Source organism: Schistocerca piceifrons, chromosome X (assembly GCF_021461385.2).
Source record: "Schistocerca piceifrons isolate TAMUIC-IGC-003096 chromosome X, iqSchPice1.1, whole genome shotgun sequence".
In the NCBI taxonomy this organism is placed as follows: Eukaryota; Metazoa; Arthropoda; class Insecta; order Orthoptera; family Acrididae; genus Schistocerca; species Schistocerca piceifrons.
This window is the reverse complement of record NC_060149.1, coordinates 473,092,011-473,116,012: the sequence shown is the minus strand read 5'-3', so window position 1 is coordinate 473,116,012 and position 24,002 is coordinate 473,092,011.

Genomic DNA, 24,002 nt, shown 5'->3' with positions numbered 1-24,002 from the left:
AAACTACTATGTTCCAGGATGTGCGGCATTAACGAAAATATCCTAGTGAATGAGCTTCTGTGTATTACAAAATGCCACTTAACAAACTAACATGGATGGAATCTTACCTCCATAACAGAAAGCACAGGGTATTATTAGTAGACTGTATCTCAAGCACGAAAATAATGTCAGAATGTGATAACCTAACATGTGGAGTGCCACTCAAATTGGTACTGGGCCAATGCTTGTTTATAGTCTACATAAATTATCTTCCAATGACTCTGAAGATTAAAAATTGTTTTCTTTGTTAATAACACAATGATATTAATTGTCAAAACACACCCCAGTAGTCACAGCTCAGGCGACAGCTGAACAGATCTGCAAGTGATTCACATCTAAAAGTTTAAGTCTTATTCTCATAAAGACACAAATTATGCCATTTCAAACAAGCAGTAATTTAGTTCCAGAAATAGACATTAATGATCATTCACAGAATGAAGCACAATGTGTAAACATCCTTGGGATCCAGCTGGATAACAACTTTGAATGGAGTCTGTACATGAATAAACTAATCAAGAAGCTCATTTCAATGTGTTATGCCCTCAGAAATCTCCCCCATCATGTTGACCTAAAGACAAGAGTTGTGTCTTGTTTTGTGAATTTTCAATCCCTATTGTCTTACAGAATTATTTCCTGGGGCAGTGTACCAAAATTAGCTAAACTATTTCTTGATTAATGTGAGCAGTAAGTGTAAAGTAGGTAGTCATATCTCTTACAGAAACTTTTTAAGGATCTTGGAATTCTTGTACTTACTTCACAATACATTTTTGGTGACACAATTAGCAAAATGTTAAAAAAGTGCTGAAGAATTGAATTTTTGAATACCTTTATTTTTTCTCTCGCTGTACTCCAAAATTTTCCATCTGCCATGCTGTGTATCACTTACATTGTCTTGTATTTCATGCATAAGCAAATTAGCTTTAATAATGTGTGTTATCTCAATATTAAGAGGTACTTACTGCACTTATTGTGGATTGACGTTTCCCACAGAAAGCCATAGATCATGAGTGGCTCATCAAGTATGAAGCTACAAAGCTGGCTATAACAGACACCATCTCATCGGAAGAGTTATTGTGCAGTTAAGACCAAGCAACAACTACTCATGTTTCTCCAGGGCTTCCAATCCATAGACACCCCCAGAAAATTTGCATAACATACAGTCCATGGAGAATTTACTGATTAACTGCATCATATCTTGCACTCCATGAAGCAAAACTGTCATTCTGCTGTATGTGCCATAGCAGCCAGACTTATGATTCAAACTGTGGGAAGTTTCATTTGCTGTCTATGGTGTATGCTATGACAATTTAAAATTTGTACTTACCATCAGTGTTATAGAATTTCAAACTGTTTTGCTATAATCAGATATTATTAACCCTTAAGTGGTATCATACGTCTGTAAGATGGTTGTGGAACTTTATGGTGACCATACCCCAATGCTTTGGGGTTGTTACACCTTACCCCTATGTGAACCTTTCAGTTGAAGTGTTGGCTACTTGCCCTGAAGGTATGGTACTGTTTTCCCTATTTGAACGTGAGTAAATACACAATAAAGTCACCATGACATCTTACAGACTTATGATACGATTCAGATGTTTATTATTTGGCAGATATTTTATCAACAGTTTACATTTATTGCATTAATTACTGTGTAGGATATTACAGTTATTAATAATAGTGTATCATAATTAATGTCCATAGTCTGGAGTCTACTAGATCCATTTCACCATTCAAAACATCAAAGCTCTGCACACTCCAGTGTGACCCAAGTGCTTTCCGGCAGCAGTGCAGTGTACTACAATAGCAGCCTCATCAACACATGACAGCTGACAACCTAGCAGCAGTCACAATGATTGCCATGATATCAACAAATAATCAAGCAATAGATGTAGGTATCATTTATGATGTGGACCACAGGCAAGAAAAATGTGTACTTCACCTGTCAGCTAGCCAAACAACAACAGCAATCAGGTGTTGGCACGCCCAGTTGCCTTGTGAAGAAGTACCTACCCACCAACATCAAAGTACACCACTGATCCACCATTTTGCATGATCCAAAGACAGCCTCTGCCAACCAGTTGAAAGAGCTGGGTCCACCCCTGGCATTGGCAATGTCAGTTTTCCAGAAATGCCAAATCAACATGTTATTCCTTGTACTCATATTGTCCAGGACACTTGTTTCACAAACTTATTTAACTGAATCTTAATAAGATTCTGCTGGCAAAGAAAAACAATCAGTCTGTGGTCACATACTGCCTCACTACTGCTAATAATTCAAAAATTCATTCATTTGGTAAATGCTTCAAAGTAGAGAACTTGGGCTTCAAGGAACCATTACAGTGGGTTTTCCTAATAGCTGATGAGATATTTGGACAACGTATTAGTGTTCAAAAATTTCTGTCAGAATACGACAGAAATTTAATATTTTTGATAGACTTAAAAGTATGGCTTACAGAGAAACAAAGACAAATGTATTCTTCATCAGAAGAAGGCAGGACACTTGGTTACTCTGTGCAGCATTACACTTTTATACCATAAGGTTGACTTTCTAGGTATGGCAAACTTCTGTAAATGCCATCTACCCCACATGGCAGCCTTACTGTGGCCTGCCACAGCTGAATTGTCAGGATCAAATACAAGAGGACAATACCCCATAACTAGGACTCCAGAAATGTTGCAAGCATTTGAAAAGGTAAAATCCATCTTACAGTATTCCATCGTCTTAATGCACCCCATCCATTGTACACCTCTTGCCATCATAATGAAGGCTAGCCAGACAGCAATACAAGCAGCAATTCATCTACATCTTCATCTACATTGGTACTCCACAATCTACATTACAGTGAGTGGTAGAGGGTATCCTGTACCACTATTAGTCATTTCCTTTCCTCATATGCTCACAAAAAGACTGAGAGTAAAACAACTTTCTCTCTATATGCCCCCATATGTGACCTAAATTATCTTGTCTCATCTTTGTGGTCCTTATGCATAATGTGTATTGGAGGCAGCAGAATCATTCTGCGGTCAGCTTCAAATGCCAGTTCTCTACATTTTATCAATAGTATTCCTTGGAAAGAATATCACCTTCTGTCCAGGGATTCCCAATTGAGTTCCCAAACCATCTCAGTAACACTTGCATGTTGTTTGAACCTACCAGTAATAAATTTAGCAGCCTACCTCTTAATTGCTTCAATCACTTTCTTTAATCTGACAGGTATGGATCCCAAACACTTGATCAGTACCCAAGAGTAGGTCATACTAGCATCCTGTATGTGGTCTCCTGTAAGAATGAACCACACTCTCCTAGAATTCTCCCAATAAACCGAAGTTGACCATTCACCTGTCCTACCACATTCCTCACAAGCTTGTTCCATTTGAGATCACTTTGCAGTGTTATGCCCAGGTACTTAAATAATGTGACTGTATCAAACAGGATGCTACTAATGCTGTATCCAAACATCAGAGTTTGTTTTTCCACTGATCCACATTAACTTACATTTTATGGGATCTGCCTCTGCCCTTCATCCATGTTTTGCAGTATATCATGTGAGAAAAGGAAAGCTGAGTTTCATATGAAAAATTCTTTCTATAACCATGGTGGTCATAAGCTTCTTGGTCTCAAGACAATTTGTGATATTCGAACTGAGAATATGTTCAAGGTTTCTGCAGCTAACAGATGTTTTGGATATTGGTATTTAATTTTGAAGGTCTGTTCTTTTGCCCTTCTTATACACAGGAGCTACCTGCACTTTTTTCAGTCACTTGGGGCTTTGCACTGGGTGTGAGATTCATCATAAATGCAAGCAAAGAAAGGAACTTATGCCGTTGAATATTATTTGAAAAACAGAATTGGGATTCTATCTAGACATGGTGACTTATTTGTTTTGAAGTCCTTCAGTTGGTTGTCTACACCAGGTATGCTTATTACTACATTGCCCATACAGGACCCTGTTTGGTGGTCAAATAATGGTATGCTTGTATGATTCTCCTGCATGAACGATTTCTTGAGTGTAAAATTTAAAACTTCAGCTTTCATTTTCCTATCTTCAACTGTTACACCAGACTGATCAACAAATGACTGGATTCAAACCCTAGACACACAGTAATTTTACATAGGATTCTCTGCCACATGTTTCGCTAAGGTTAGACTGTGTAGTAATTGTATGCTTTGTGCATAGGTCTTTTCATAGACACGTGTATCTCTGCTTAACTTTGCTTGCTGACAATTTTGTGTTCTTTTGAACTGAGTGTGCAATAACCTCTGCCTCCTCAGCATTGTCAGAACCTTATTACTAACCATGGTGGGTATTCTCTGTTCTTAATCCATTTACTAGGCACATAATTCTCCAGGCCGTGAATTACAGTCTACTTAATCTTTGGCCATAATACTGGAACTAAGTGACATCAGTTCACTGTCTAAGTGAGATGTTAACAACTGCTTATCTGCTCTTTCTAGCAGAAATACTCTCCTAGCCTTCTTGACTGATTTATTAAGTTTTGTAACCATAGTTACTATAATGACATCCTGTTTGCTAATCCCTATTTCTCTGTTGACGTTGCTGATAAGGTTCAATCTATAAGGTCTAAGATATGTCCACTGCATGTAGGCTGCCAAAATAGCTGCTCAAGACAGTTTTCAGAAAACATGTTCAAAAGTACTTCACATGACTGTCTGTGCCCTCTGCAATGAATCCATAGTCATCCAAGTCTGTACTCAGTAGGCTAACGTCATCTCCAGTTAGTAATGCATGATCTGTTGTCTCCAATTAGTAATGTATGATCTGGATATTTACAGACTACTGACCATAGAACATCTTTGAATAACTCTAGAACTGTCAGTAGCACAATCAGGTGGCCAACAAAAACATACAACAATTAACTTGGTTTCTACTGCAACTATTATACATAACCAGATAACGTTACTGTCACACTCAATTTCAGCCTTAACAGAGGTAATATTTTTGTCAACTGCAATGAACACTCACCCTCCTGTAGCCTCTAATATGTCTTTCTGATATATATTCCATGACTCACTAAATATCTCAGAGCTTTCCACTTTGGGTTTCAGCCAGCTCTTGGTCCCAAGAATAATTTGAGTGAAAGAACTTTCCTGGAATGCAGTAAATTCAGGAACTGGAAGACTTCAACAATTTACTGATATAATTTTGACAGTCAAAGTTTCTTTGCTGTGAATGTGGTATGATTGCTCTTGGTGCATATTGACTATTGAGTGTTCGTCGGAGTACCTCAAACTATGACCTAGCCTAAAAAACCCCCATTTGCACTCCACAAGTACTCTGCTATCTGAGTAGCTGCTTTCTTTGTGTAGTGCACTCTGACCTGTCAAGAGGAGTCTTACAAATCCCCAGGCAACAATGCAGGTCCAGAAATCTGCAATCAAGACTGTCACAGAGCCGATGAATCCTTTGGTTGAGGCACTCCACTCAGCTTCAAACCAAAGGACCCCAATCAACTCTGGGAACAACGTTGCAAATTGTGAGCTCTGCATACACCCTAGTCATAAGGCGAGCAGCCTTCACCACTTCCACCAGCGACCTGTAGGAACTGAGGATGGCCTCAGAACCTATGTGACAATCGTCATTGATGCTGAATTGAGCCACACCTTGCAGACAGCTGCACCCGGCATGCTCAATAGCCACAGGCAATGTCACCTCCACATCTTGGATGTGGCCCCTGGCACACATATCGAGTGCACATTGGCTTTCTTTCCAACCCTGAACGCTATCAGCCTAAGGGGCTCCTACCACGCCTAATAGAAGGTATGTGGCAATTGCTTTGTTTCTATTCCTTGAAACTGACCAAGTCACAAAGTAAGTGGAGTGCTTACAAGAGGGAGCTGTTAGCTTTGTATGAAGCCATTATACATTTTAGGCTGCAAATAGATCCACTTTTTCACTTATCATAAACTTATTTCTTTTGCTTTCAAAACATCATGTGAATCTCTTTCACCATGACAATTCTGCCACCGGGAATTTACTACCAACATTAGACATGAGGAAAGCGGGTTGGGGGTTGATAATTTAATGGTTGTCATATTTTTCCCATGTAAATCAGCTACAAGAAGCTGGCAGTAATGTAGTACACCTTTCAATAAGCCTATAAATCCATATTGACTTGCTGCGACCTCACACTCGAGTGTAAGGTTTTAATTACATTTTTGCAGCAATTGATCCATTTAGCTGCTGTGTGGAAACAGTGCCTGTTGATATTTTTACTTCCCCTCTTGTTTTGACATCCTTAAATTTGTTTCTTCACTATTAACTAATTACCATTAACATACGTAAGCATAAACTGCATTTTCATAAAATAGAAAGGTTGCCCCCCCCCCCCCAGTTTTAAAGAATATAGCACCAGATCTAATTTTCTGCTTCATTTTGTGTAAGTAACAAATTTCCTGATTTATTTAGACTATTCCTAGTTAATATCTTTTGTTATAGGATGAAATCAGTAATTGTTTCATAACTTAAATTCTATTGTTGACTTATAAGCAAATATAAATTCTGTACTAATTACAAACATTTGGAGGAACTACTAATAGTAATCTTAAAGTATCCATTTGGTTCTATTTGAAAACATGTTAACAAAGCCAGCCCTTAATTAATTCCAAACGAATTACAAGTTTTGTCAAAAAAGTATTCCTTTTATAAATATATCTGTTAATTTCATCATTTAAACAAATAATTCGGGTTAATTCTTGTATTAGAAGAAACTGTTGACAAAATGGAATATTTCAATGTATTCAGTTAATTTAATGAGGTAAGTTTTAATTGTAATTTCTGTAAATTAAACATCAAACAATGTGTAGTTTCAGTACCTATTATTGTGATGATACATAAAGACACAATTTTTGGGCTTGAGACAGTCCATCCACAGCCAAGTTTTAGATGATGAACCTGTATTCATTAGATCAACAACAATGCATCAACTTAACTGTGAAATAAGTGTGACACAAATAGGCTGTGTGCTAAAACAATGATAGTGTCTGTTCAATATGTATCACAGTATTTGGCAGGAACTGTGAACTGTGTGGTTAAGTTTTTACTGCTCACAGATATGCAACAGTAAACTATTGTAGCACCATGCTGATGTATGCTTGAAAACTATTAATGAGGTTTATCAAAAATTAAACAATAGTGCACTGGCCATATTAACTGTGCATAGTGGGGGGTTGTGACAAGTGAAAGTAAAGAACTTTGAAACACAACTGTGCACCTGTCAGCTACATTATTTGTGGTAGTCAGAGTTGAAATTCCACCTCCCATTTTTCAGCCAGTATCACAGTGCAGTACATCGACACCGAGAACCATCAACAGAGAAATGAAGCACTGTGAATATCACAACCTAGGCTCTACCTACTAAGTAGTTACACATAATTTAATTAAATATTAGAGATTAAGGATTAAGAATACAATCTGAAATCTATAATATTCCCTCCTCCCCCCCCCCCCACTGTCCCCCTCCCCTCCCTCCTCAGCTAGAGGAAAATGGCTGTATTCATGATTGATGATCAGCACTTGTGCAATATGGATTTGTAAAACCTGGGGATTTTAACCAGGAGACAGGATACTGCTCCCAGTTTCTGAACACTGTAGTTTCTGTGCTCATTCTAATGTATGCAAACAATGTCACAGCAGGTAAGAACTATGATTTGACATCTTGATTTTTGAGGAGAGTGAAAATGTCATTACAAAAAGTTACAATGCCCAAGGTGTCGCTCACTCAAGACATGCTGCTTCTGGCTAGCTCTGCATCACATGTGCCTTGTAGCTGTCTCGCTATCTCAGTGCGCCACCTGCGCACACTGCGCTATGACCTCAGCACTAGTTTGAAACCTGCTTCTGTTGCCTTTGTCTGTTACTGCCTCCAGCCAGCTTCATAACACTACCTGTTTTCCCAGTACAAAGTCTGATAAATTGTTTCACCACTCTGTAGTATATGCCTTTTCTATGCTTAGCAGTGTTGAGCGATTTCCGACCCGCTATGCGTTGTCAGTTGATAGCCAGTTAATAATTGGTACCAATAATTTGTATTTTTCTTTTTTTTCTCTCCCCTTATGGTTTCATGTCAGGTTTAAACATTTCATCATCATTTTGTAGCGCAGCAACGTCCTTGCTATTGCCCATATGTTATTTCGTGCATGTGTTTTTACGTTTTATGCCATTTGTGTTGTATAATATGTACTTGTACTTTATATTGCTCAGTATGTAAAGGCCCACCACAGCCCTGGATTTTAGATATATTGCACTACACCAACCCTCCCATTTTGTAAGACTCCCCTTGCAGTCATGTTATCCCACTTCATGAGTTAGCGATTGCGGAATCCTATTATGCACCATGTTTGTGTCCAGAGTTGGACTGATATGTTCACAAGTGAGTGAAGCACCCCATTTACATGAAATACCCAATAGAGATGAGTTGAATGCACCCCTGAAGTTGAGAAGAAGCACGTTACCCTCTCGCTGTAGAGCGGTAAGCGAAATAGATTTTGTGCTAGGAGAGATGTGATTAAGTTTCACGCAAGTGTATAAACAATAGTAGTTAGCACCCCATGTGCATGTTGCACATTTATGAGTCTACCCAGATGAATTTAGGTTTCGTTGTTATTCACCCTACTTCTTGTGAAGTAATTGATTGACGAAGTGAAGTTGTTACAAGCGAGCATGGGAATCGATACTGCTACCTTTTGGGTACAGTGCCCCACCGTGCATTTAGGAAGTGACAGATACCTGTTTGTTTATTCAATCAAACACACCCATGACATTCCAAGATGGAAGCTCCCACTGAAATAAGCATTTGTTTGTGGATGATTAGCACCCATGATGTGATGTCGTCACACAAGCACGGTAACGCTCTATCTTGTTCAAGATTGTACTACTACACTATAGTAGTTTATTATACTTTATTATGTAGTTCACACCCCCATTTTTCATAGTTCACCCTGTTACTTCAGTAGAAATTCCCCCCTCCCCCAACATGTATCCGTCCTATGTCTTCCTTGCCCATGCATTCCACTGGGTTCTTGCCTTTACTTTGAGTTACTTGTTCCCACCTCAACAACTACTTTCTACCTCCCTCCTCCAGGGCCTTGTACTTACACATTGCAGTTAGTACCTGCAGAGTGCCCAGCTGATTGGTTTATTCTTTCAATTTCATAAACTGATCGCCTCCCAATCTCTTTCATCTATGTGTCATTGCCTTCCCCCAGAGAGAGGGGGAAGGATACCTTTTATATTTCAATACTGCTATGTAGTTGATCCACTGTCGATTAACACAGACCAGATCTGTTTTAACCCAGTTTAGTAGAGGCCAAATTTCGTTTACTTGGTTCCTTACTCTCTTGCTAGGCTGGGGGTAGGTGACTGATTCTGCTGTGGAAGTCCCTGTGGATGGTACGCCCTACTGCCGTATCAGTCACTGCAGATATTTTTCTTTTTTGCCCTCCCTTTTTTCTATTATCCTACTGCCAGGTCAATGTTTCTATTCTGTCTTTTTCCTTTCTTCTGTCAGGGAAGGGTAGCTTGGCTATGCCTTCCAGCAGGACCACAAGAACTAATATAATCCTGAATATTAGACACACTTTTCCAGCCATTTTACAGAGGTATTGTTCGTCCTTCGATTGCAGTAGCCCATTAACTACTTTCTGAGATATTACCATTGGGAAAAATCTGCGTTTTGGGCTAGTTATCCAAGCAAGTGTCTGATCACTCAGAAGATGTGTGTATGCAATCCCATATCTCTGTACCCTGCAACTATTAGGTATCACCGCTGAATCAGTTTTATTCTGAAACCTGTTATCTGAGCCTGTTCCAAATTATACTCCATTCCTTACTCTTTAATGTGAACACCTTCCCGGTTCACCCAGGTGTGCCTCTCGGCATAGCTGGCCAGTATGTCAGGCGAACCCGGCATTGGATCACAGATGTCAGTAAACAAATACACCCAGAACAAACTCCGCATTAAAGGCAACACACTTTTCCCGTTGGTCAAATCTCTTTTCCTTCTAAACCCCAACATTCCAGTACTAAAGCTTCCGATTTAGCAAATCACTTATGAAATCCCTACATACAGTGAATTCCACCTACACATTGATTGCAGGCATTTATTAATGCAACCCCTCTTTGTTGCACCCTTTCTGAGCTAGATGATGAGCAAGCACGACCATAACCCCCTCAGCCCCTCACTACCACTGCAGTTCTTTGGAATCTTTCCCGACTATTTATTCTTTTTCTGCCCATGCCTTCTGTTTTTCGCAAGTGGTAGTTCCTTAATTAGTTAACCCAATGCACGACGCTACGAGATGACTTCCAGCTGTTAACCCCCAGAGGGCAGTGAAGTTCTGTTGATGATGAAGAAGAACTGATTTTTTTTCCCCCTGTAAGTTGATTTGTGTTCAGTGAAGAGTTCCTGTGTGTGTTGTGGTAGGTGATGTTAAATGGTCTGTTTTATGCTGTCACCTCAAGGTCAGAGCAAAACCATTAGACATGATTCACTTTACCATGCAGAGAGTTTACAGTTGATACAAAGTTTTGGAGTCATTTAAATTGCATGTTATGCTACCAGTGACTGCTTACTATAAGCAGAGCACGGTGCAACCATGCAGACTGGAACAGCTGTCACCTTGTGATAAGCCAGTCATGACCCCAAATGCTACCAGTTCTTCACTATTCTTCACCTTGTCTGCCGTAATCAATTCTAATTTTCATATGATTTATTCATCATTTATTGTACAATTCTAGAGTGACAATGTACAGAGATTATAACTATGTTACAAATACTTTCGAGCAACCCAGCCCTACTGTGTGCTAGTTCTTGGGAGGCTTGGAGGTTGTGAAGTGGGGGTGGAGCTGCGGCCAGCTGCTGGGAGTGGACACATCATTTGCTCTCTTCTGCTGGCAGCTTCCAAACTGATCGCCGTAAGCGATAGCGATTTACTATTTAATAGCTCTCCCTGTAATATCACTACCCCCACTGAGGAGGTGTTTGCATGTTTGTCCTAGTTCTGTATTACTCCTTTAGAAATTATCTTGATTGATTTATCACTATGAGTAGAGTTTAGAAAAGGACTTTTTGCGTGACTTCGGTCGCCCCTTCTGCTGTCCCTGAACAGCATTCTCCCGGGGAATACCATGTTAAGTTGTGAAATGGGAGCAAGAGTGTTTCTTTCTGCCCCCATATGGTAGTTGTCAGTAAAAGGTAGTACTGAGAGAAAGGAATAGTAAATAAGTAAAATCTACCCAAAAGAAAAAGCATGGCCCTCCTTTAGATGTAAGCAACAAAATATGCATGTGAAGTGATTCAAAACTGTCAACCCTCTTCCCCCATTCCCCTTGTGATCTGTGCATCGACCCTTCCGTAACCCCCCCCCCCCCCCCCCCCTTATACACTCTGGTGGAAGTTGCAGTGCATCACAGTGCTCTGCTGCCTGCCACGGTCAGCGACCTCCGCTGCTGCTACCACCAACAGCTGATCGCTGAAACCAGCGCACTACTCACAGCATCCCACACCATCGCCGCACCATCCATCGTCATCCAAATTTTGTCAAGGAAGCATTCATCACCTAATTATTGTAATTGGGCCAATACTGAATGGATTTATTAGTACAAAAAATTTGAATTTTATTTTTGCTTGGTGTCCGTCAGTGCCTGGCGGTAAGTTGCAGTGTCTCAGTCACATTGCCCAAAACCAGATAGAACCACCCTGAAACTCACGTGTTGACCCATCAGCAGCTAAACTCATGTGTTGCTGATGAGGTAACGCTACCGAACTGCCCCTCTTATGATCTGACCGACCAATAGGTCAAGTCGGGGTGGAACCGAGGCCAGCTGCCGGGAGCAGACACACCATTTGGTCTCTTCTGCTGGCAGCTTCCGGCTGCCCATTCAGTCTTGCCTGCTTCTCCAGGCCTGCCTTTCCTTTTTACGGCATTAAAACTTCATTCAGTCAAAACTATTTTTGATTTTTCACCTCAACGGGTGCCTACTGCTTTCCCCTCCTGGCCAATCCTGACTCAATAACAGTATGTTGGAATGTTCAACATCTTCTCCTAAACAGCTGGACCAATTTCAAGCAGACTTGGTAAACATATCACTTGGTGCACATATCAGAATCTGTCTGGAACACATCACTATGGGGCTAGCAACAATCCACCTATTGAAGGTGTGGATGAAGAAAAAGTGTAGCAATGACGTGAGTCCCCAAAATTTATTCATCCAATTTTTGAGAGTGAGTGCATTTAATGACTTGCTACAAACTTTAAACATGATTTCAAAGCCTTACAAAGCTTTTTTCTTGCTGACAAACCCCATATAATTTTGAAATGAAGAAAAGTTTACTACTTACTACATTTTGCTAATCTTGAAGTAAAACTCTCACATCAAGCACGATGTTTTAATTTATTACTTCTTTAGTAAATACGATATTTGCAGCATATTTTGTTGGCAGTATTCTCATCTACTACTGAATATACCTGAAAAATTATTCAATGTACTCATTGAGAAACCGCCACTGGCCAGATATTTAATTATTCCGATCTTCAATTAGTTCACCTTCTCCTCCCTCCTCACTCTGGCCATCTCCTCCTTCCCCCTGTCCCTGTCGATCACCTCTTGCCCCCTCTCTCTCTCTCCACCTCCTCCTTCTCCCTCTCCTATCCACCTTCTCCTCCTTCCTCTAACTTGTTGCAATCCTCTGAGTAGTGTCATTCTCAAATATTGGACAACTAAAATATGAGTATTACGTTATGTCATCTTGGATTGTATTGCTTTCTCATCCCCAGCCTCACCTCTTTGGTAGGTGGGTGGTTCTTACTCCCACAGTCATTCTTTCCAGACAGTAAATGATATGTGTAACAAGTCTGACTGAAACTGGTCCAGTGGTTTTGGAGGAGTTGTGGAACATACATATATATGTATATACATACATAATAGGTACATCCATTTTTATAACTTGTATGGGTGACACATAGTTCAGGAGATACAATGTCATAAACACTGAGGTGCATGAAAAACTGCCACATCCTACATGACATGTAAGTGTGTTATTTCTTTCCTACTAACTCTATTCACAATATATTCTGCAAGCTGTATGTACCAACAAAGTTACATCACTGTAGGACATGTAGTTCAGAAGATATGATGGGATGAACACTGAGCTGCATGAAAACAAAACTGCATAGCGAAATTTGATAGAGACCCAGGTAAACTATGTGTAAAAATGTGTGAAAATACCTGGGAAATACCTGTATATGTGTATACAAAGACATAGGTAAAAAGCTCATAAATCTGTGGATTGATTTCAACCAAACTTGGTGCACATACTTACTTCTACCTGGAAAGAAATTTTTTTGGGGCTAGAACGAGCCATGTCCTGTTGGAATGGGGTAGATAATGTGGAGAGAAAAGGATGTTGGAGGAAATGAACAGACAGGCAGATGGGGGAGGGGGAGGAGGAGACAGACACAAATAGGGGGGAGGAGCAGATGGACAGAGATATGGAAAGGAGGATATAGACAGAAAGGGAAGAGGGTGAAATGGACAGAGAGAGGGAAGAGGAGGGGATGGACAGAGAAAGAAAGAGGAGCAAATGAACAGAGAAACGAGGAGGAGGAGATGGACAGTGATAAGCTGGAGGAGTAGATGGATAGAGGGAATGGGAGGAGAAGATGGACAAGAGCTGGGAAGGAGGAGATGAATAGAGAGAGGGGACAGATGAGGAGATCGACAGGGAACAAAGGAGCAGATGGACAGAGGGAAAACGGGCAGATGACCTGGGGGAGAAGAAGTTGATGGATAGAGGAGAGAGGAGGAGATGGGCAGACAGAGGGGCGAAAGGGAGGAGGACAGAGAGAGGGGAGAGAAAGAGAGGGACAGTGAAAGTAAAGGGGAGGATAAAGAGACAGGCAGGGAGATGGGAGGAGGAGATGGGCATATAGATGGGCAGGAGGAGGTGGATGAAGATAGGGGAGAGGTAAAGATGGGCTTAGAGGGGTGAGGAGAATATAGAGGGGGGAAGAGGAGATGGACAGAGAAAGAAAAAAAGAAGAGATAATCAGTGATGCAGGAGAGAAGGAGATGCACAGAGAAAGGAAAGGGGAGGGTGTGGGCTGAGAAAGGGAGGGAGGATATGGACAGTGGAGAAAGGAGTGGATGCATAGAGGGGGAGAAGCAGATAGAGAATGAGAGGAAAGAGGAGGAGATGGAAATAGACAAGGGGAAGGAATAGGTAGTCAGATAGAGGGAGGAGGAGGAGTTGGACAGAGTGAGGGGCAAGAGAAAATGGACAGGGAAAGGGAAGAGGCAGAAATGTAGAGAGAGAAGTGAGAGAAAGAGATGGACAGAGAAAAGGAAGAGGAGGAGATGCACAGAACAAGGGGGACAAAGTTGTGAACAGAGAGAGGGAGGAGAATGAGATCTACAGAGAGAGGGAAGGAGGAAATGAACAGGGACAGGGAAGAGGAGGAGATGGACCAAGAGAGGGCTGAGGAGGAGATGGGCAGATTGATGGGAAAATGGAGATGGACAATGAGAGGGTGGGACGAGATGAACTTAGAGGAGTTGAGGAGGAGATTGACTTAGAGAGGGAAGAAGGAGATGAACATGGGGATGAGGAGATGGACTGAGTTGGGAGGAGGGCTAATTCAAGATTGGGATAAATGCAGGATGGTTATATTTATAGTGTGGCTACTCACAGAGGTCCATTGTGGGTTGTAGTTATCATGTGGCAGTGAAACGTGGTAGATACCCTAATGTAATAGTGTGGAACCGATTTATGCTGAAAATGAATTAGTTGCAATTTTGGTCACCACTTGCAAGTCTGCCACTGTGAATGCAAGAAAGATGTATAGAAATGGTTTCATATGAAAACAGATTAGTTATGACATGTGTTGAACAGAAAATGTCAAACAAGTGTGAAAAACATAATGTTGACTCTATTATAAACGACCACATACTCAGTTTGTTCAATATGAGAGTCAGAGAAATCAAAAGGATGCTGCATCCATAAAATGATGTGACGAACAGTTGCTCATGGCCAGTCTGGAGAAATATGAGCAACATTTTTCCTGTATACTGGCCTTCACATCAGCTAAAGACTGAATATGCCCTAGTAAATGCATTTGTTTACATATCCCCAGAGTCAAAATCAAATGGTTCGAATGACTCTGAGCACTATGGGACTTAACATCTGAGGTCATCAGTCCCCTATAACTTAGAACTACTTAAACCTAACTAACCTAAGGATATACACACATCCATGCCCGAGGCAGGATTTGAACCTGCGACCATAGCCCAGAGTCAAAAGTCACAGGGATTCAGATGAGGTGATATTGCAGGCCATTCACCTGGGAAACCTCTGGACATTTGTGGAAGGTTGCCTTAAGCAGATCTTTCACCACAGAGGACATGCCCCATCTTGTGGTGGTTGCCACACAGTTGCACTCTTCCAACACAGGAATTACATGCTGTACAAGGAGGTCTTGATAACATTCAGATATCACAGTACATCTGACAGGCCTTCTGAGTGTATTCTCTATGATGAAGACTGGACCAAGGATAAAGGTGCTTGCGATACCACACAGTCACAAGTGCAGTGTCTCTTCGTGCATAATACATGGTTTAACAGTAACTCATATGAAGCAGTTCTGTGTATCACCATGCCCTGCAGTGTAAAATGTGCCTCATCACTTCGTAGGATATTGCCTAGCCACATGTCATCAACTCTGACCTGTCCCAGAAACTGAAGAGCTAACATTCATAACATTATACAGATCATGGGGTTTCAGTTGCTGTATCGTCTGGATCTTGTAGGTACCACTGTAAAATAGACCTCAAAACTTCCTGTACTGTTGAACTTGGGATGGATAACTCTAATGACATGGCACAAGGACTAGTACAACCTGTGGCAAATGCCATTTGGTCGGTTACAGCAACAGCAACCTCATCAATAACTTGCACCAGAATAGGACACCTTCCTCTTTTAGGTACCACACCAAGTTCATCTGTGTTTTTAAATTTCATTACAATCTTCCTTAAACCATTTAATGATATATGAGCCTATCCTCAGACCTTTCAATCAGTGATACTCTATCAATGCAGCACTGAAATTGCTGCTGTCCCCATAAAACAGTTTCACTGGCAGCACACAGTATCTCTTTTTGATAACCATATTGTTTGCTCGTGTTATGGCTTGTCAAATGACAACATGGATGTCATACTGCCATGAAAAGAGTGTACAGCACCAGATACGCACCTGGTAGCCACTGTGGGAGCTGATTTGTTTTCCAGTATAAATAAGTTTTTCATTAGCGCAGGAGCATATCCATCAAGTTTTCCTGCCATATGATAATTACTGCCCACAATGGGCCTCTGTGAGTACCTGCTCTTTAATTATAGCAGCCGGGTACATGCTGGTACTCAGCTAGTAATCTCATAAATCATGTGTGAAGGTAAGTAGCAGGGAGATATGTGCCAGATTTCATCTGCATTATCAATTACCATTGAAACAGACTCTCAAGAGGAGATGTTGAATCTTTTATATTCAGTTGGCATCCTTTTGAAATGTCTTGTTTTACACATGGGTCTTCCATTCTAGTGCATTTCCTCTGTGCAGATACCTTCTAGTGCAGAAAAAATTAACAGCAAATACAATACATCATGAGTATTCTTACAACTAATTGTGTGAACTAGTTCCTTTACATTTGAATATTAGTATTTTTTAAATGAATAGTGAATTTCAGAAAGGCACTGTATCTGCACCACTCCTCACTGTAATTAATCAAAGCAGTGGGATACCTTGTAATTGTTCACCTCTACTTGTGCTTTCAAGTTTCAAGTGGCAAATTACTAATACATTGAGCTTCGTATGATCTTGATTCCATGACAGTAGTCAATGTTTAGTTACAAGTTGAAATTTTTCCTCTGTTCCTGTTATCTCAATTCTTGTCTGAGTAATTAGCTGATATATTTGGTATAACAATTTTGGTATCTCTGACACACCTATACTTATGACAGTATTTTCCTGATCCAAGGCAGAGTAATGAGAATTATTAAGGTAATACATAGGCTGTCAATGCTGCTGTGTTTTCATGTTCCTCTGCATATGCTATTAGTTTCAACTTATAGCTCACATCATATGAATAGATTCTATTTTTTTTCCATTACAAAACTACCTACTAACAAAAATATTGTTCTGCTACTGATAATGCAAATTACTTTCAGTTGAAGTTCACTGTCACCAGTGACCAATGAATGTAATTACACACCATAGGCTAGGCAGTGCTCTGGGTTTGTGATGACAGGGTGGGAGGGAGACTGTGTTAGCAAGCTCGTGAATACCTGCAATGCATCTTTCTTGCCTTGATGCACTGCTGCTGCCAGTTGAATCCAATGTTGTGAGGTAGAGATAGGTTTCCAGTGGTATTGAATATATGGCAGTTTTTAAGACCTACAGGAATCTTAAATCAAACACAGGACATGTATATATTTATTTTGACTATAAGATGCACGAGGCAATTTTTTTTTTTTTAAATAAAAGGGGGGTGGTATCTTACAGTCCGTTACATATATACACTACTGACCATTAAAATTGCTACACCATGAACACGACGTGCTACAGACACAAAATTTAAACGGCAGGAAGAAGATGCTGTGATATGCAAATGATTAGTTTTTCAGAGCATTCACACAAGGTTGGTGCCAGTGGCGACACCTACAACGTGCTGACATGAGGAAAGTTTCCAACCGATTTCTCATACACAAACAGCAGTTGACCAGTGTTGCCTTGTGAAACGTTGTGACACCTCGTGTAAGAAGGAGAAATGCGTACCATCATGTTTCTGACCTTGATAAAGGTGGAATTGTAGCCTATCGCGATTGTGGCTTATCGTATCACGACATTGCTGCTCGCGTTGGTCGAGATCCAATGACTGTTAGCAGAATATGGAATCAGTGGGTTCAGGAGGGTAATACAGAATGCTGTGCTGGATCCCAATGGCCTCGTATCACTAGTAGTCGAGATGACAGGTATCTTATCCACATGGCTGTAACGGATCGTGCCGCCACATCTTGAAGTCTAAGTCAAGAGATGGGGACCTTTGCAAGACAACAACCATCTGCACGAACAGTTTGATGATGTTTGCAGCAGCATAGACTATCAGCTCAGAGACCATGGCTGTGGTTACCCTTGACGCTGCATCACAGACAGGAGCGTCTGTGATGGTGTACTCAGTGACGAACCTGGGTGCACAAATGGCAAAACGTAATTTTTCTGGATGAATCCAGGTTCTGTTTACAGCATCATGATGGCCGCATCTGTGTTTGGTGACATTGTGGTGAACGCACATTGGAAGCATGTTTTCGTCATCGCTATACTGGCGTATCACGCGATGTGGTGGTATGGGATGGCATTGGTTATACATCTCGGTCACCTCCTTTTCCCATTGATGGACTTTGAACAGTGGACATTACATTTCAGATGTGTTACGACCCGTGGCTCTACTCTTCATTCAATCACTGCAAAACCCTACATTTCAGCAGGATAATGCATGACCGCATGTTGCAGGTCCTGTACGGGCCTTTCTGGATACAGAAAATGTTCGACTGCTGCCCTGCCCAGCACATTCTCCAGATCTCTCGCCAATTGAAAATATCTGGTCGATGGTGGCCGAGCAACTGGCTCATCACAATACGCCAGTCACTACTCTTGATGAACTGTAGTATCGTGTTGAAGCTGCATGGGCAGCTGTACCTGTACATGCCTTCCAAGCTCTGTTTGACTCAATGCCTAGGCATATCAAGGCTGTTATTACGGCCAGAGGTGGATGTTCTGGGTACTGATTTCTCGGGATCTATGCACCCAAATTGCGTGAAAATGGGCATGGTACCAGGTTCAGCTTCATGAAAGGTTTGTCTTGCCATAATGGACACATTTTTCTGGCTCAGCAAATGGTTGGTTGTCTATGTTTCCTTCCACTATACAAACTGGAGCATACCCCTTTTTGTAATGATATGCTATTAATGTCGCAAAACAGCTTGGCTGAGAATCAAAGAGTGTTTCTGTTGATGGCATATGTGATAAAAGTGACAACTTTTGTTATTAACCCACCAATATGCTCTGAGAAATCCTTTTGATTGTGTAATGGAACTCAGCTCCAACCATTTGTGACTGGATAAAGGAAGAAGGAACAAAACTGACTCAGAGCATAAAAATCCTTCATCATCATTTGAACTGACATATGGTACAGTCTTTATGTACTGTAAGTGTGCGGCGCGGAATGTTACTTTTTACCGCCCTGCCAGTGTCCAGCAATGTTCATTTGTCTAGTTAAAAGCTGTAGTAGAAAATACTAGACCACTACTGTCTATTGCAGGTCGCAACATACATAGAATTGTCCGGTAAATGGAATATGGCTAGCTACTGAAATAAAAGTTTTAACCTGGCAATGTAAATTTTCAGGTATATTTTTACGATAAAGATCATAGTTAATACTGCCAAGTCCGTACTAAGTGGCAACACAACGTAAAGTTCACATGCACAATACAATCACACACGTAGCCAGTTTATGGTATTTACACCCGTTACCAAATTTAATAGATTTTACCAGATCATTTAGTTATGAAAATGCTCGCTCAAATGTTGTGCACCATGCTCTACACGTAATACCTGTTCCAGTCTTAGATCGCACAACACGCCATGCAAAAGCAATAATTTTGATATTCCATCCAAAATTCCACACGACTCCCACTATACCGTTCACTTAAATGCACTTTGTACTACTTTGTGAACTAGTAATTAGCATTTTTCTACGATTTTACAATACTTTTGGAAGAGCTGCTTTCAATGAGATGTTACTAGTTCAAACCCTCAGCCCCGACCAACCTAGACCACACCAAAGGCTTTGTTCCCAGCATAGATTGGTGCCAGCCTGCATTTTTCTGATTGGCTGATATCACAAACAGCAAATCAGGTTGCAGTATTATCCTGCGCTAACCCGCACTTTACTTCAATGACCAATCCTAGAAAAATATTTCTTTCTATGGCAATTGCTAAATAAATAAATTTAGAAAAGTATCAAATATAAATAAGAATAATCTTCACAAGGATTTAAAGTCACTTAGTCTTGTACAGGGTTATTAAAAATGATTGAAGCGATTTCACAGCTCTACAACAACTTTACTATTTGAGAAATTTTCACAATGCTTTGCACACACATACAAAAACTCAAAAAGTTTTTTAGGCATTCATAAATGTTCGATATGTGCCCCTTTAGTGATTCGGCAGACATCAGGCCGATAATCAAGTTCCTCCCACACTCGGGACAGTATGTTCCCATCAATGAGTTCGAAAGCTTTGTTGATGCGAGCTCGCAGTTCTGGCACGTTTCTTGGTAGAGGAGGTTTAAACACTGATTCTTTCACATAACCCCACAGAAAGAAATCGCATGGGGTTAAGTCGGGAGAGCGTGGAGGCCATGACATGAATTGCTGATCATGATCTCCACCACGACCGATCCGTCGGTTATCCAATCTCCTGTTTAAGAAATGCCGACCATCATGATGGAAGTGCGTTGGAGCACCATCCTGTTGAAAGATGAAGTCAACGCTGTCAGTCTCCAGTTGTGGCATGGGCCAATTTTCCAGCATGTCCAGATACACGTGTCCAGTAACGTTTTTTTCACAGAAGAAAAAGGGGCTGTAAACTTTAAACCGTGAGACTGCACAAAACACGTTAACTTTTGGCGAATTGCGAATTTGCTGCACGAATGCGTGAGGATTCTCTACCGCCCAGATTCACACATTGTGTCTGTTCACTTCACCATTAAGAAAAAATGTTGCTTCATCACTGAAAACAAGTTTCGCACTGAACACATCCTCTTCCATGAGTTGTTGCAACCGTGCCGAAAATTCAAAGCGTTTGACTTTGTCATCGGGTGTCAGGGCTTGTAGCAATTGTAAATGGTAAGGCTTCTGCTTTAGCCTTTTCCGTAAGATTTTCCAAACCGTCGGCTGTGGTACGTTTAGCTCCCTGCTTGCTTTATTCATCGACTTCCGCGGGCTACGCGTGAAACTTGCCCGCACGCGTTCAACCGTTTCTTCGCTCACTGCAGGCCAACCCGTTGATTTCCCCTTACAGAGGCATCCAGAAGCTTTAAACTGCGCATACCATCACCGAATGGAGTTAGCAGTTGGTGGATCTTTGTTGAACTTCGTCCTGAAGTGTCGTTGCACTGTTATGACTGACTGATGTGAGTGCATTTCAAGCACGACATACGCTTTCTCGGTTCCTGTCGCCATTTTGTCTCACTGCGCTCTCGAGCGCGCTGGCGGCAGAAACCTCAAGTGCGGCTTCAGCCGAATAAATCTTTATGAGTTTTTCTATATATCTGTAGTGTGTCGTGACCATATGTCAATGAATGGAGCTACAGTGAATTTATGAAATCGCTTCAATCATTTGTAATAGCCCTGTACAAAAAGGTGTGCATTATTCAGGAACACACATTTTCAATAACTTGCCAGCAGCCATAAAAAGTTTAACAACCAATGAAATTCAGTTTAAGAGAAGCCTAAAGGATTTATTGGTGGCCAACTCCTTCTACTCCATTGATGAATTTCTTAGTAAAACCAACTGATTTGTATATAAGTACAACATAACTTCTGCACAATTTCAGTGCAGTAATGTGTTCATTGAAAATTTGTGTATCTGTCTGTGTGTGTGTGTGTGTGTGTGTGTGTGTGTGTGTGTGTGTGTGTGTGTGTGTGTGTGTAAGTATAATCTAACTTCTGCACCATTTCAGTGCAGTAATGTGTTCATTGTAAATAAGTATTACAGTAGTTGTATTACATGTTTATTACCTTATAAATAAATAAAAAACTTTTTTATTTTAAATTCAGTGCATTAGGATTTGTAAAATGACTCTTAGTGTTCATTAAAAATGACGATCATTCCACTTGGAACCTGTGGAATGGTACATTAGCTTATTTGTTTTAGTTGTAAATATTTGTCATGTATTGTTGTTTTTCTGACATGGTCCACATCCTGGAGGACATCCTCACTACGGATCAATTGGAATGAAAGTAGATCTAATTTAATCTAATGTAAACATTTATCATGTATTGTTGTTTTTCTGATGTGTTCCACATCCTGGAGGACCTCCTCATTATGGATCAATTGGAATGAAAGTAAATCTAATCTGACAAATATGGATGTTGCCATAGGTTACTTAATATGGTAATAATAATAGTAATTTTATTGTCATTTGGCCATTACAGCATTAGACAACATCAGGCATATAACACAACATAACTGATAATTCAAAGAAAACAAGAGGGTTACATTTGAAATAATCATTTATGTCATAGAATGGGTGAGCAACTAGCCACTCACACAGTTTTTTTTTTCTTTTTTTTTTAGTGCTTGTTCAGGTAGTTCTTCTACATATTGTGGAAGCTTATTAAATAATTTGTGTCCCATCAGTTCATAGCTGTTAAGTGACTTTGACAGTCTGTGGTAAGGAGTATAAATGAATCTGCTCCTTCTGTGTTGTAGAAATGTATATTTTCTCTACATTTTTCTTCCAGTAACTTCTTTTTTGCATGGAGTAAATCATAGTAAGTATATATGTTTATTACAGTCATGACTTTTTGTTCACAGAACAATGGTTTGTAATGTGCTTTATATGGAGAACCAGTAACTATCCTAATGATTTTCTTTTTTAGTATTTGGATGTCATGCACTGGACTCGAATTCCTCCATAAAATAATACCATATGTTAGGGTGCTTTGGAAACATGCAAAATACAACGTTCTAACATAATTTTGAGGTACACAGTCCATAGGTTGCCATAGCAATTACATCATTCTAGACAATTTACCACTAATATATTGTACATGTTGACCCCAGGATAATTTTTCATCTGTATGTACCCCTAAAAACTTAACACAACTATGATCATCTGATGGAGGCTTGTCTTTTAGACTAAAAACCATCTGCTGCATTTTGTTATCATTCAGTAGGAAGTAATTTGCTTTAAACTGATAGGATGCTTGCAACACAAGCTTTGAGGGTACTGAAATCATTAATACAATGAAGTAAAGTTCTATCATCTTCATATAGTACTGTCATGGACTCGATGAATGATGGCAGATTATGAATAATTATTAGGAACAGAAAAGGGCCGAGTACAGATCCCTGTGGTACACCTGTTTTAACTAATTCAATACTGGACTTTTCTTTACCTACACAGACAGCTTGCTTGGGATCCTATGGTATGATTTTCATGGTTTAAGGCTGTTACCTCCAATGCTGTAGTACTCCATTTATTGTAGGAGTATTTTATGCTCTACACAGTCAAAAGCCTTACTTAGCTCACAAAAGGTGACTTGAGCAAATCCTTTATCCTCAAACACTTGATGTATATGTTTGACTACTGACTCTATAACATCAACAGTCGACAAGTTTTTCCTAATACCATACTGTGATTCGCTAATTATTCCTGCATTTTCTAAGTACATATTTCACATTGAAATACTTTAGAGAGAGCTGGGACTAAGGAAATTGGTCTGTAATTTGAAGGTGAGTTAATATCTCCTTGTTTGTACATTGGGACTACCCTAGAAACTTTTCACTCATCAGGAAAATATCCCTCAGATATACGCATATTTATGCAGTATGTTAAAGGATACACAATACAATCTATTACTTTCTTAGAATGTTACAAAAAATGTCATATATGTCTACACTCTCAGATGATTTCAGATGTTCAACTATTTTGAGGGCAAGATTAGGTGGGACCTCAGGGAAGGTAAACATACTTGTATTTACTCGTGCTTTACAGACATTTTTTGAAATAATCTCAGATGAGCTACTAACAGGTTTGGTCATAGGATTTCCTACTTCTTGTACTGATTTAATAAAGAAATCTTTGAATTTCTGAGGGCATATACTGATTT